This window comes from Oncorhynchus mykiss, chromosome 16, assembly GCF_057628025.1.
Source record: "Oncorhynchus mykiss isolate SJ-2025 chromosome 16, ASM5762802v1, whole genome shotgun sequence".
NCBI lineage: Eukaryota > Metazoa > Chordata > Actinopteri > Salmoniformes > Salmonidae > Oncorhynchus > Oncorhynchus mykiss.
The window spans coordinates 47,815,752-47,830,551 of record NC_143037.1 but is presented as its reverse complement, the minus strand read 5'-3'; positions in this window follow the sequence as shown (position 1 = coordinate 47,830,551).

The following is a 14,800-nucleotide window of genomic DNA, read 5'->3' as shown; positions in this document are numbered from 1 at the left end:
ATTGTGTGTGGGTTACAGAGATGAGGTAGTCATTCAAAAATCATGTTAAACACTATGATTGCACACAGAGTCCACAAAACTTATTATGTGACTTGTTAAGCAAATCTTTACTCCTGAACGTATTTAGGCTTGCCATAACAAAGGGGTCGAATACTTATTGACTCAAGACATTTTTCATTTGTAAATAATTTAATTTAAAAAACATAATTACATTTTTACGTTATGGGGTATTGTGTGACACACAAAAAAATCTCAATTTAATCCATTTTAAATTCAGGCTGTAACACAACAAAATGTGGAAGAAGTGAAATGGCCTTTCCTCCCTCTCCCCCAGAGTAGATTCTCTTAACTCTACCTGAACCCGATGTCTCTCTGAGACCGTGCTACATCCCAAATGGCACCCTATACCCTACATAGTGCACACTTATTTAAAAAACAGAGTACAATGGGCCCTCGTCAAAAGAAGTGCACTATATAGGGAATAGGGTGCCATTTGGGATGCAACCAGTGAGGTGAATAGATGTGAGGTAATTATGTATTGATAAAGGGACAATGGGTGATTTGCTTAAAGTTGTCACAAAGATTGATTTGATGACAAAGGCTACATGTATTTTCTAATAATAAGGAATCAATGAAAAGGCAGCTGTAGGCCACCATTTAATGGCCCATGCTTATTAAGCAGGCATCTACAGGACACCTTTCAAAACTATATTCAGTTCAAAAAGGTCAAACTTGACGTTCCATTCAGAGACATATATTAAACATAAATGAGTAGTAAAAGTGACAGGCTGCTTTAACAGATCGGCCAATCTGAGCTGACAATCCTGTAACTACTCAATACTGAGGGGGGGGGGGGGGGGGCAAGACACTGCAATATTGATTGAGCATCATGGAACGATTTAAAAAATACAATACATGCAGTTACCTAGCCACTCTGCATCAGAGTGACAGGGGGACAGGGGCAGAGGATCAAATTAGCGTTGTGTGGACGTGTCTCTGTCAAAGGCTTTAGCAAACAACGAGAAGGAGAAAGGCCTTAATACCAATACTGCTGTGACCTTCATAAGAACTACAGAAACATTGCAAGGGTTGCTGAGTCAACTCCTCCAGACTCCCATCCTCTCAGACCCTGATGCTGCTGCTGCCTGCTGCCCTGAGGCGCCCTTGGCCTTTCCCTCCGACAGTTCAGAATATAATAGAGCTACTAATGCCCAGGCTTACATCTGGCCCAGGTCACAGCCGTCACACTAATGGATTCAATAGCTCCTTAAAGTTATTGAGATGGTGAATAACTCTGTGGGGGTAGGTTTAGGGTCAGGTAGGGAGGAAGGGGTGTGGGTGAATACCTCTGTGTGGGTAGGTTTAGGGTCAGGTAGGGAGGAAGTGGTGTGGGTGAATAACTCTGTGGGGGTAGGTTTAGGGTCAGGTAGGGAGGAAGGGATGTGAATAACTCTGTGGGGGTAGGTTTAGGGTCAGGTAGGGAGGAAGGGATGTGAATAACTATGTGGGGGTATGTTTAGGGTCAGGTAGGGAGGAAGTGGTGTGGGTGAGTAACTCTGTGGGGGTAGGTTTAGGGTCAGGTAGGGAGGAAGTAGTGTGGGTGAGTAACTCTGTGGGGGTAGGATCAGATGGAGGTGGTGGAGAGTTTATGGGGGGGGGGGGGGTGGAACCTTTGCCTGGGATGAGTCTGTAGAGATGCTGCTTCCTGCTGGGTTGTCAAAATACAGTCCTGATTGCAGGACTGTGATTAGAGGGGAATTAGATTCTGTGATTCTGTGAAAGAGTCCAGAGGGGAGACCTTGGAACTGTTTGAGATGTACGATGGCACGTTACCAGACAGTAAACCAGTGGGCACACCACGCCATTTCAATGTAGAGAATTGGGTAATACATGTATTTGGTTGAGACGCTGATCAATGAAATAACAACCGTTATTCACCCACTCAAAAAGGCAGCCAAAAGTTAGTTGAATTTCCAATGTGTTATCATTATGCTTTCAACCATCTAAAACAGGGGTAGTCAACTCTTACCCTACGAGGTCTGGAGCCTGCTGGTTTTCTGTTCGCCCTGATCATTAACAGCACCCTCTAAATCAGTCCCTGGCTAGAGGGGAGCAATGAAAACAAGCAGTGGTACTGGCTTAGAGGTTCAGAGTTGAGTTTGAGGCATCTGAAAGCACAACCAACTTCCAAATGTAGTTGTCACCCAAATGTCTATCACTACGCTTTTAACTATTTAAAGCACAGCAAAGTTCAAATGGGAATACAATGTCAGATAATGTTGTTTATTTACACGGAAGAGTGTGTTATCACCGTGCTTTATCTAATAGCAGAACCAAACGACCTGGATTGCAGTTGAGATTACATTAAAAGTGTATGGTGCAAGTGATCAATGGCGTTCGGGATTCTACGCGGATTATTACAGCAATTGTGAAGATCTCCACAGACCTGCGATGACCTATGCATCTATCGACTGCTTGGATAGTTCCACCTGAGCCACGGGCTTAATCCCATTCTTTAACTTTTAGTTTTGTTTCCGTTGGAGACGTGAATCCAACATATCATTGATTAACATGTTGCCAAGTTATTCGGCTATTTACTGTATTTCAAAAGCGATATTGAATGATGTTTGTTGTGTTTGAAGGAGATTTAATCTTCTGCTTGGATAGTTCCATTTGTGCCATTGACGTAGTCTGGCTTTAATTCCAGTTTGTCTCCATATTAATAAATAATATGTTGGATCCACGTCTCCATCTCAACCAAAAATCAAAGTTAAAGAATAGGACTAAATAAAATAAAATAAAATAATGCTTGATTTGATTTAGTCCTATTCTTTATTAACTTTGATTTTTGGTTGAGATAGAGATGTGAATCCAACATATCAATGATTAATTTGTAGACAAACTGGAATTAAAGCCAGACTGTCACGACTTCTGCCGAAGTTGGTCCCTCTCCTTGTTTGGGCGACGTTCGGCGGTCGACTTCACCGACCTTCTAGCCATCGCCGATCCACTTTTCATTTTCCATTGGTTTTGTCTTGTCTTCCCACACACCTGGTTTCAATTCCCTCATTCCATGTTGTGTATTTAACCCTCTGTTCCCCCCCATGTCCTTGTCCGTAATTGTTTCTTGTAGTGCTTGTGCACGGTATGCTGGTATGACCGGGTTTGGTTCGACCCATTTCATGTATTGTTCTGTTGACGGTGGTTTTATGTTGATTAAACGACAGCGTTGTCAATCAGTTCTCGCTCTCCTGCGCCTGACTTCTCTGCTGCCAGTAACGCACCTCATTACACACAGACTACTTGGCACAGATGGAACTATTCAAGAAAAAGATACCTCCTTCAAATGCTGATATTTGGTTGCGTTGACAACCAAACACAATTCAACATCACTAAATATCATTGCATTTTAAATCAACCAGAGCTTGAAACCCTAGGCCTATTGTATTGTCAAGTTTTTTGTTGAATTCTGGGTAGAATTGAAACAATCGCTGTTGATGACCTTGCAAATGCTAAATGGCTTAAATAGCGTCATTGATGTTATGCCAGTGAGAAAGTATAGTCACATTTCATTTGCTCTGTTAAACCTACCCTTTGGAATGACTTTGATAGCAGCCCTGAATCTATTTAGTTTTTGAGTGGAGATCTCTCAACAATAATTTTCACGATAGCACATTGGTAATAGTTAATGACAAATATCACAACTAAGCTGGGCTGGGCTTGGTTATAACCCTATATGGGAGACTAAAGAGTAGCTTTATGATAGATAAATTCTCCAGGAGGAGGTGCTGCCCAGCCTATAGTCCCCCCCCCCCCCCCCCCCCCCCCCCCCCCCCGATAATGGATATAACATCTGATCTGATGTTGTTTTAAAGGTACAAATGTCTATGTTTAAATTTGGTTACCATGATGACATGATCCTGTGGGTGACATTTGACCCTCAAAACAACAATTTACTTAGATTACTTTTGTCAAAAATCCGGTGTATTTTCCACGTAGATTCCACATCCCAATACATTTACAAATGACATTAAAACAACATTGGTTCAAACAATTTGTGCCCGGTAGGTAACAATGTCAGTGGCAGAGTTCATGTTGTGAACTTATTATAGGCTTGAGATGTGTTACATTTGATTAAAAAGAGATTTGAATGCATGACGTGCACAGCTTCTTCTTAAATTTGAGAGATAAATTAGAAGAGATAGACTGGAGAGATAAACCGTGCGACGATTTACAAAGGACGAATCTCATTTGATCGATTTCAAGATAGGCCTGTTTAGGCAGCCGTGGTCACTGTTTCATCCCAACAACCACCAGGGCAGATGTTGTTTGAAAGCAACGTACTCATAGCAGTGATGACAGGGGAGAATTCCAATGTTTTCCATATTATTTGATGATTGGACATAATGGAAATGTAGTCTTCCATTTTCACCCGGTGTTCCGTAATTGTTGTCCTGGGACTGTTAAACATCCATCATCCAGTAGGAGGTCCTGTGTACCAGGAACTCCCTGTAAATTCCCACACATAGAACAGAAATGATAGTGAATGAATGGTTGTAAATGGTAGTGGTGGACATTAGGCCTGTTGTCCATCTGTTCACAGAACGTAATCACATCCGTGCCTCAGCCTGGCAACAATAACACACGCACGCACGCACGCACGCACGCACGCACGTACGTACGCACGCACGCACGCACGCACACACACACGCACACACACACACACACAAACGAGCGCACATACACAAAAACGCATTCGTCACACAACCACCTGTTCCCACTGATTTAGGTAATGATAAGTGTTATGGTCTAAAGACACATTAGAGTCTTGCCATTATGAAGGATATTCTGACTGTGCCAGCACTATGCACCCAGTTGGGGCCAGCACTATGCACCCAGTGGGGGCCAGCACTATGCACCCAGTTGTATATAAAGTATTCAAACGTTGCTATGACTTTGTTGCACAGTGACAGGAAATTAACCACATGTCACTGTCATGTCACTGTTACAATCTGTGACAGGTTCTGTGCTCAAAAAAGCTTTCATGTTTCAGCCCCGGAACCAAACAACAACATCCAGAGGAACAGTGAGAGGTGGGGGTGTCAGTTGAACATCATCACGTTTAGCAAAGACAAGGCAGCACAACAACAGAGAGGCAGGCACAGCGTTCTCTTCTGTTCAGTTCCAACCCTGGAAGCACACTCATTTAACAGATGGGCCCCAACAGCACACAATCAAATATTGGTTTTCTCCCCAATAACTGGAGGGGTTCACATCCCTCACCCACCACTGCCCTCCCTCCCTCCCTCCCTCCCTCCCTCCCTCCCTCCCTCCCTCCCTCCCTCTCTCTCTCCCCCCCCCTCTCTCTCTCTCTCTCTCTCTCTTCCCCCCTCCTTCTCTAATTACCTCCACAGGATTGATGTTTTCTTTTCATAAAGCACCAAGCTGATATCCCATGGATTTGGGGATTAATAAATTATGAGGGGACATTAATATTCCCAGCATTCTCCGCTCTGCTATTACCACAGACGGGGCTAGCGGAGCCCACGCCAGCCCTGACTCGCCAGCTTTGCCAATCACACGGCAGGTATAGCCGACCGCTGCTAAGACCTGGGTTCAAATATTATTTGAAATCATTTAAAATACTTTATTTTGGCCAGATTCACCTTGGCTGGCTTTAAGGGACCAACAGAATAGTCACACAATGGAAAATCCTGCCCATCTGGCACTCGAGGCAGACTAAAGCAAACACTCAAAGGGTTTGAAAGATTTCAAATAGTATTTAAACCCAGATCTGCTGCTGCCGCACCTCTGCCCCAGTCAGTTTTCTAGAGGAGAGGTGAGTCGGGCTGACAGGTTTCAAGCAGCTCCCTCAAGGGCATTAAAGGCCAGGTGTGTGACACCTTTAATTGGCCTTGTCTCTGAATTTAGGACAACGTTGTCTCAACTTTGTTGCTCGAAGAACAGCCTTTTTCTGTAGAGGGGATATAAAACTGGAATACCCACATGTCTTTCCTTCATGTCTTTGATCTTTTCGGGATGTGTTTTGAAGTAACTGTCCAGTGAAAATCTCCCTTTTAAAATATAATTTTCTCTCATACCCAAATAATAAAGGAAATTGGAAGGGAAACTATTTACCTCATATTGTAAGTAACTCTAGGTCATACTTCATAGATATCTGGAAACACTGGACAGTTACTTTAAATGTGACAGTCAAAGGTTGATGTATCCATTTATGCGTGCCGAGCAGAGCCCCTATGTGTTCTACTGTTCTCTCACAATTGAGACAATTGCATTCAACCGAAAGGTGTCTTCCGCATTTAACCCAACACCTCTGTAGAGGGAGGGCAAATAAAGGGTTGGGATTGCCTTTTATGTCATTGGGTATAATATGGAATGTGGGCTGTAATATTTCCATTCGCACCTGAGCTACTGTATACCATTCTGAAATATCTAGTGAAATGTGAGGCATTCACTGAAGAAGCCACATTAAATATACTCCGAGTGTAATTGGCTGTATGACTACAATCAGCAGTTATACTTGAAGAAATACTGTAAAAACAAAGCTCATATTCTAAAGGACTAGCCTAGAGCTAAATCCTCTCTTTTCTTTGTTTAAATCCAGAGAGAGAGAGAGAGAGAGTTGTCTTTGGTCTTTTTCCTCAGTCAATATCTCATAATTAATTGCCCAAATGAAAGTCTTCCCTTTAAATAATTAAAATGGACGTTAGTTTGAATTAACCAGAAGGCTGTCTTGTAATTCCACTGTTCTCAGAAGAGCCTCCAATCTATCTACTTATTTCTATAGAAAATACAGGACAGAGACGATGAATAGCATATATTCATTAGGACTCCAGTGGACCCAAAATGATTTGTTTGTGCCTCCTGATAATGTTGTTTACTACAATCCCATTATGACTGAATGATTCTGTCATGAGATATGTGGTGTGACATTGCCAGTAGGTTTCCAAGGTTATTGGTTGAATCTGAAGTGACATGACAGCTTTTCTCTGTGTCGCCCTCCTTGTCTGTTATCAGAATGGAAAGTCTCAACAAAGAAGAATAAACCCCCAAAACTGGACGTCTCGTTCTCTTCCATTCTCTCTATCTGTGGTAGTCCAGTTCAGGTTTGTTGTTTGGTTTAGGGTGGGGTTGGACTGTCTGTGTCTGACAGCCTTTAAACGTGACAGATAAGAGTGAATCATTAATTTATCAGAGGAGGCCAGACTCTAATCCCCGGTGTCCTGGTGATAAGAAAGGTTTCTTCTCTCCTGATCCCAATGCCAATAGGCCTCTTTTCCATCCTGGCTTCCCGTTAATAAGCCTGTCAAAGAGCACCGTTGTGTGCTGCGGCGTGAATGCCGACAGCTCTGCTCCGTACAGGTTATCTCCCTGCTACACGTTCTCCCTGTCTCCCCCCTCTGTTTCCGCTCTGACAGTGACAGCAGCAGGGTGGGTGGGTCGCTGGGCCTCTGAAACCCTGGGAGAGTGCAAGGCCCTGTGGGCGACGTGGACCACTGAGGCCCTGTCATTTAGACTAGTTAATTCAAGCATCAGGCGGGCCAGAGAGAGAGCATGGGAGGGGAGAGGAAAGCACACAGCCCCCGACCGATGGTTAGAGGTACAGACGTTTGGACCAGACAGGTCTCACCGGGTGCTGAACTTTAAAAAATCTATTTTAAAGCAAATAAAAATTCAGACATATTTTGTTGTGCAGTCTGTCTCGTTCTCTCTTTCTTTTTCTTCTTCAACCCCCACTCTCTCTATCTCCGAATCCTGGTTGAAATTGATCGGTTGCTTGTGAGATGTGAGAGTATTTTTCATCCTAGCACAGTTTGAGGTATGGGTCTGGTCTGAGGAGTGATGAGATCTGTGGTGGTGGGGCTTCATCTCTGCCTGGCAGGAAATATGGTAATGACATGGCACGAGACTACAGACTAGCAGGGGTTTGGCTACAGACGAGCATAACATTAATGAGTGAACGTCATTTATAATAAGGGTTACATGGAGAAAATCGGACCTCTGAAATTAAAATGGATGGCCCTACCTCAACAAAATATATTTCACCTAAACCCTCCCTGAACACATGAAAACCCTCCCCTATACCAAGAAATAGTATTTAAAACATAAAGTGGATAGCTGAGAACATGCCTACAAGAATCTTAGATATGCAGTTTTAGAAACTGTTTGCTGTCCTGTAAGCATTACATTGCAATGTGTAAGGGCGTTCGTCTGTAGGAGGAAGAGAAGCGGACCAAAGCGCAGCGTGGTGGTTATTCATGTTTTAATAACTCAATACACATGAACAAACTAACAAAACCAAGAAATGTGCAAACGCAAAACAGTCCTATCCTGTGACAAACAAACACAGTGACAGGAACAATCACCCACAAACACACAGTGAAACCCAGGCTACCTAAATATGGTTCCCAATCAGAGACAATGACGAACACCTGCCTCTGATTGAGAACCATATCAGGCCGAACATAGAACTAGACCAAAACATAGAAAAACAAACATAGACTGCCCACCCAACTCACGCCCTGACCATACTAAATAAATACAAAAACAAAGGAAATAGAGGTCAGAACGTGACAGTACCCCCCCCCAAAGGTGCGGACTCCGGCCGCAAAACCTTGACCTATAGGGGAGGGTCTGGGTGGGCGTCTGTCCGCGGTGGCGGCTCTGGCGCGGGACGCGGACCCCACTTCACCATTGTCTTAGTCCGCCTTATTGTCCGCCTCCCTGGCTTACTCACCATGACCACCCCTCTCAATGACCCCACTGGACAGAGGGGCTGCTCGGGACAGAGGGGCAGCTCGGGACAGAGGTGAAGCAGCTGCTCGGGACAGAGGGACAACTGCTCGGGACAAAGGGGCGATAGCAGCTCGGGACAGAGGGGCGATAGCAGCTCGGGACAGAGGGGCGATAGCAGCTCGGGACAGAGGGGCGATGGCTGCTCTGGACAGAGGGACAGCTGCTCGGGACAGAGGGGCGGCAGCAGCTTGGGACAGAGGGGCGACAGCTGCTCTGGACAGAGGGGCAGCTGCTCGGGCGGCCCCTGGCTGACTGACGGCACTGGCGGCCCCTGGCTTACTGGCGGCACTGGCGGCCCCTGGCTTACTGGCGGCCCCTGGCTGACTGGCGGCCCCTGGCTGACTGGCGGCACTGGCGGCCCCTGGCTGACTGGCGGCACTGGCGGCCCCTGGCTGACTGGCGGCACTGGCGGCCCCTGGCTGACTGGCGGCACTGGCGGCCCCTGGCTGACTGGCGGCACTGGCGGCCCCTGGCTGACTGGCGGCACTGGCGGCCCCTGGCTGACTGGCGGCACTGGCGGCCCCTGGCTGACGGGCGGCACTGGCGGCCCCTGGCTGACGGGCGGCACTGGCGGCCCCTGGCAGACGGGCGGCACTGGCGGCCCCTGGCAGACGGGCGGCACTGGCGGCTCCTGGCAGACGGGCGGCACTGGCGGCGCTGGGCAGACGGGCGGCACTGGCGGCGCTGGGCAGACGGGCGGCACTGGCGGCGCTGGGCAGACGGGCGGCACTGGCGGCGCTGGGCAGACGGGCGGCGTTGGCGGCGCTGGGCAGACGGGAGGCTCAGCTGGTGCTGGGCAGACGGGAAGCTCAGCTGGCGCTGGGCAGACGGGAAGCTCAGCTGGCGCTGGGCAGACGGGAAGCTCAGCTGGCGCTGGGCAGACGGGAAGCTCAGCTGGCGCTGGGCAGACGGGAAGCTCCGGCAACGCTGGAGAAACGGAAGGCCCTGGTAGCGCCGGAGAGGCGGGAGACTCCGGCAGCGGCGCCGGACAGGCGGGAGGCTCCGGCAAAGGCGCCAGACAGGCGGGAAGCTCCGGCAGAGGCGCCGGACAGGCGGGAGGCTCCGGCAGAGGCGCCGGACAGGCGGGAGGCTCCGGCAGAGGCGCCGGACAGGCGGGAGGCTCCGGCAGAGGCGCCGGACAGGCGGGAGGCTCCGGCAGAGGCGCCGGACAGGCGGGAGGCTCCGGCAGAGGCGCCGGGCAGGCGGGAGGCTCCGGCAGAGGCGCCGGACAGGCGGGAGGCTCCGGCAGAGGCGCCGGACAGGCGGGAGGCTCCGGCAGAGGCGCCGGACAGGCGGGAGGCTCCGGCAGAGGCGCCGGACAGGCGGGAGGCGCCGGACAGGCGGGAGGCTCCGGCAGAGGCGCCGGACAGGCGGGAGGCTCCGGCAGCGGCGCCGGACAGGCGAGAGGCTCCGGCAGAGGCGCCGGACAGGTGGGAGGCTCCGGCAGCGCTGGAGAGGAGGAAGGCTCTGGTAGCGCCGGAGAGGCGGGAGACTCCGGCAGCGCTGGAGAGGAGGAAGGCTCTGGACGGATGGGCCGGAGAGACAGCCTGGTACGGGGGGCTGCCACCGGAGGGCTGGTGCGTGGAGGTGGTGACGGATAGACCGGACCGTGAAGGCGTACTGGAGATCTTGAGAGCAGGGCTGGCACCAACCGCCCTGGCTGGATCCTCACCCTAGCCCGGCAGATGTGGGGAGCTGGGATGTAGCGCACCGGGCTAAGCACGCGTACTGGGGACACCGTGCGCACAACTGCATAACACGGTGCCTGACCAGCACCACGCCCGCCACAGTTAGCACTGCTATGAGCACTGTAGTGCTGAGATGGCACAGGACGTGCAAGGCTAGGGAGATGCACAGGAGGCCTGGTGCGTGAGGCTGGCACAGTCTTCACCAGACCCCTCGCACGCACCTCAGGATGAGTATGGAGAGCTGACCCCGGTGCCATTAAATCCCTGACACGCTCCGTCGGGCGAATGTCGTGCCTCATGCACCAAACCAGCAAGTCCCTCATATCACTCTCCTCCAATCTCCCCATTAACTCCTTCACAGTCTCTGCTTCGCTCACCTCCAACACCAGCTCTGGTTCTGAGCTCCTCCTTGGCTCCTCACGATAAACGGGGGGAGTTGGCTCAGGTCTGACTCCTGACTCTGCCACACTCCCCCTGTGCCCCCCCCCAAGAAATTTTTGGGGGTGACTCTCGGGCTTCCATCCGCTCTGCCGTGCTAGTTCCTCATAATGCCGCCTCTCTGCTTTTGCTGCCTCCAGCTCGGCCTTGGGGCGGCAATATTCTCCTGGCTCTGCCCAGGGTCCTTTCCCGTCCAGTTCTTCCTCCCATGTCCATTTCTCCAGGTGGTGCAGCCTCTCCCACTGTAGCTGCTGCTGCTCCTGCTGCTGCTGCCTTTGCTGCTGCTGCTGTTGCTCCTGCTGCACCAGTCGCTTCTCCTGCTGCTGCTGTTGCTGCTGCCTCTGTTTACCACGCCGCTTGGTCCTTGGTAGGTGGGTGATTCTGTAAGGGCGTTCGTCTGTAGGAGGAAGAGAAGCGGACCAAAGCGCAGCGTGGTGGTTATTCATGTTTTAATAACTCAATACACATGAACAAACTAACAAAACCAAGAAATGTGCAAACGCAAAACAGTCCTATCCTGTGACAAACAAACACAGTGACAGGAACAATCACCCACAAACACACAGTGAAACCCAGGCTACCTAAATATGGTTCCCAATCAGAGACAATGACGAACACCTGCCTCTGATTGAGAACCATATCAGGCCGAACATAGAACTAGACCAAAACATAGAAAAACAAACATAGACTGCCCACCCAACTCACGCCCTGACCATACTAAATAAATACAAAAACAAAGGAAATAGAGGTCAGAACGTGACACAATGCAGGAATTTTGATAGCGTACAAGGCTGTGGGTCAGAAGGTTGTAGGTTCGCAGACCACCGTGGACAAGAGTAGGGGTGGAAAGATCTCCTTTATAGTAAAGGCATTCCATAAATCTATCAATGTGTTTGCAGGTCCGAGAAAAAAAAATGGCCTTTTATAAATTTCATGCTATTCCACGTTAATTTTCGTATTAGCAGAATCCTTTTAAATACCACACAAATTATTGAAATTACAGGCTAAGAATGGACAGAGAGATAGGCCTATGTGTTCATCTTATCATATTTCTCTAATGCCAGTGTGCCTTTGCAATGAAATGGTCCCTGTTAAATCTGAGATGTCATTATGAATCTGAGCGTGGTACTTTCAAAAGTTAGGTCTACTGTACCTTTCCACCCCATACAGAGCAGGCCTACTGTACCTTTCCACCCCATACAGAGCAGGCCAACTGTACCTTTCCACCCGATACAGAGCAGGCCTACTGTACCTTTCCACCCCATACAGAGCATGCCTACTGTACCTTTCCACCCCATACAGAGCAGGCCTACTGTACCTTTCCACCCCATACAGAGCAGGCCTACTGTACCTATCCACCCCATACAGAGCAGGCCTACACACAGAAAAATGTAAGCTTTAGCTAACTGCTGGCTGCTCTTCTTTTCTTGCTTAACCCAATGAGAGACGGTCACAAGTATTTCCCCGAAAGCTGTCTAGGTTTAAACATCTTCGATTGTACAAAAAAAGTGAATAGCTTAATCAATTGATAGTGACAGAATCAGATTACTTCCCAAGCAAAGTCTTTCATTTTTTTCTCTTCGGTTTAAGAGGTTGTAGCTCAGCCTTTGAATGTCAAATAAACTAAACAATGATATCCCCATATGCATCGGAGTCACATCTTTCCGAGGTATTGTACAGCTTGATTCTTGCATAATGCATCGCGGACCAACGCGCTGTTAAAGATATAAACAGATCTGTTTAATTTTCATCCAAATCTTAAACTAACAATGGGTACGCCTGGCATACCATCTCATACCCCTCAATTTGAGTCTTGTTTTTAACAGCCATTCACTGACACGGAGGTAGGCTATTTAAAGAGTGCATGGTGGGTGGAGGAATTGACCGACAACTCTATGGAAATAGCAGCCTATAGTCTAATTTTGTCTGTCAAACAGGTAGGCCTACCTCATTTCTTCAATAGAAAGGAATAGGTTCTAACACAAAACCCTCTTGTTGTTAGTAAAGTCGAAATAAAATGAAGACGGTTTAAATGAATTGTGCCGACTCGAATTTGCCTACTTTCAGCACCCATGAGCTGTCCGTTTCCCATTGACTTACTTTGCACTGCAATGTTTCAGCACCATAAAGTAAGTTATTCGAGTCTGGCTTATTGTGGAGGTCAATAACTGATAAATACACCATGGGCAAGAAACAAAATCTATTATAGTAGTAGCAAGCTATCAAAGTTGACGTTCTGTCCTCCTCATCTTTGCGCTTTCCTCCTCAAACTGAACAGAACATACAGTAAGCTAGTCCGCAAGTAAGATTTTTGGACTAGGCCTAATCAAAAATGATTTTAGGAAGAAGCCTTTGACTCTCCTCCTGAACTGCCAGCATAGGACCACACCGTAGGTGTTGGTCAGGCAGCACACAAAAACGTTTTTGATCAGCAAGAGCAGGGCAGGCGGGGCTCAGGGTTGGAATGTTCATTGCAGTGTGTAACGCAGCCTTGTTTAATTTACAACTTCCCAGCAGCTTTCTTACAACTAGAACTTTGCTCTGTGTTTCTCCAAGCATGCACTTTATAGCCTATAGTAGGGTTGGGCGGAATGCTGATTTTCACATAATCATACCATCCTTCTCTCATTCCAGAATTTACTGTTTTTACCAGCTTAGTACAACAGGGGAGCCAAAAACGCTATAAAAGCCGTTTGGGCACCTATTACCAGAATGCTAACAAAATTAGCACAAGTAATAGCAAATTACCGTGGAGGCTGCTAGCTAAATGAATTGCAAAGACAGGCAATCCAGCTCATAAAGTTATACATATATATTGGTAGGAACTACCCAATGTCATTTTTGGTCAGTTTGGACACTTACAAGTGAATGTGATGAGAGTCATTGTGCAAAATGAACAAAGTTTTGACGCATGCTTGTCTTAAGGAAGAACAGTACTGGCTCTAGAGCAGCATGTGTACATGCTGTGTCTGTGTGGAGCCTGCCTGCTCTGCTCGGAGAAGATTGGCGGAGAGTATGCGGGCCGAAAAAATGCAAGTACATTAAAAGATAGTGGCAGCTGTACAGATACTGTAACTCATCCAAAGGACTTTGACTGCTCAAAGACAGCTTAAAGCTTACACAATATGATGTCCCGTCGTCTTATTAATTCAGCCACTTACTTAGATAACTAGCAAGTTAAGGGATCGCACGTCATTTTTCACACAGAATTTTTTTTATACAAAAAGCGCAGAAAAAAAAACCTGCTTGTTGGAATTTCTGCTCGGCATCAGACTCATCTTGTGCTTCAGTTGCACTTCTCCACTTGGATGAGAATTGACATACATGGATTGGATCAGCCGACAGCTTTTCTCTAGTACTTTCCTTGGTGTAGCCAGCCTACTTTACTCCATTAAGAAAAACATTAGGAAATGTAGCTGGGTACATTATTTCTATGATAAACATTCGAAATATGATGGCCATGCATCATTTTTGCATTGTACGCTCATTTACTTGTGTGGCTGCCATCTGATGAAAATGAAGCTATTTTCCGTTGTGTTACGCTAATGTATTTTCTGTATTGCACAAGTTGACATCAAGTATTTACTTAAAAAGTAGCTACATTCATGTACAATTGATTGAAAAACCTAAAATAAATTGTTTCAATGGTATTGACAGTATTGAAAAACCATCCTGTTGGTATTTCCAAATACCCCGGTATATGCGGTATACAACCCAAGCCTAGCCTACAGGCTATGGATCATCTGATTGAGACCACACAAAATAGCCCATAGGTGCACTTGGTATTGCATGCCCAGCGGAGAACCAGAGGTGAGGGGTGGCATTTGGGACACATCGATATACTGTACAGTATAGCC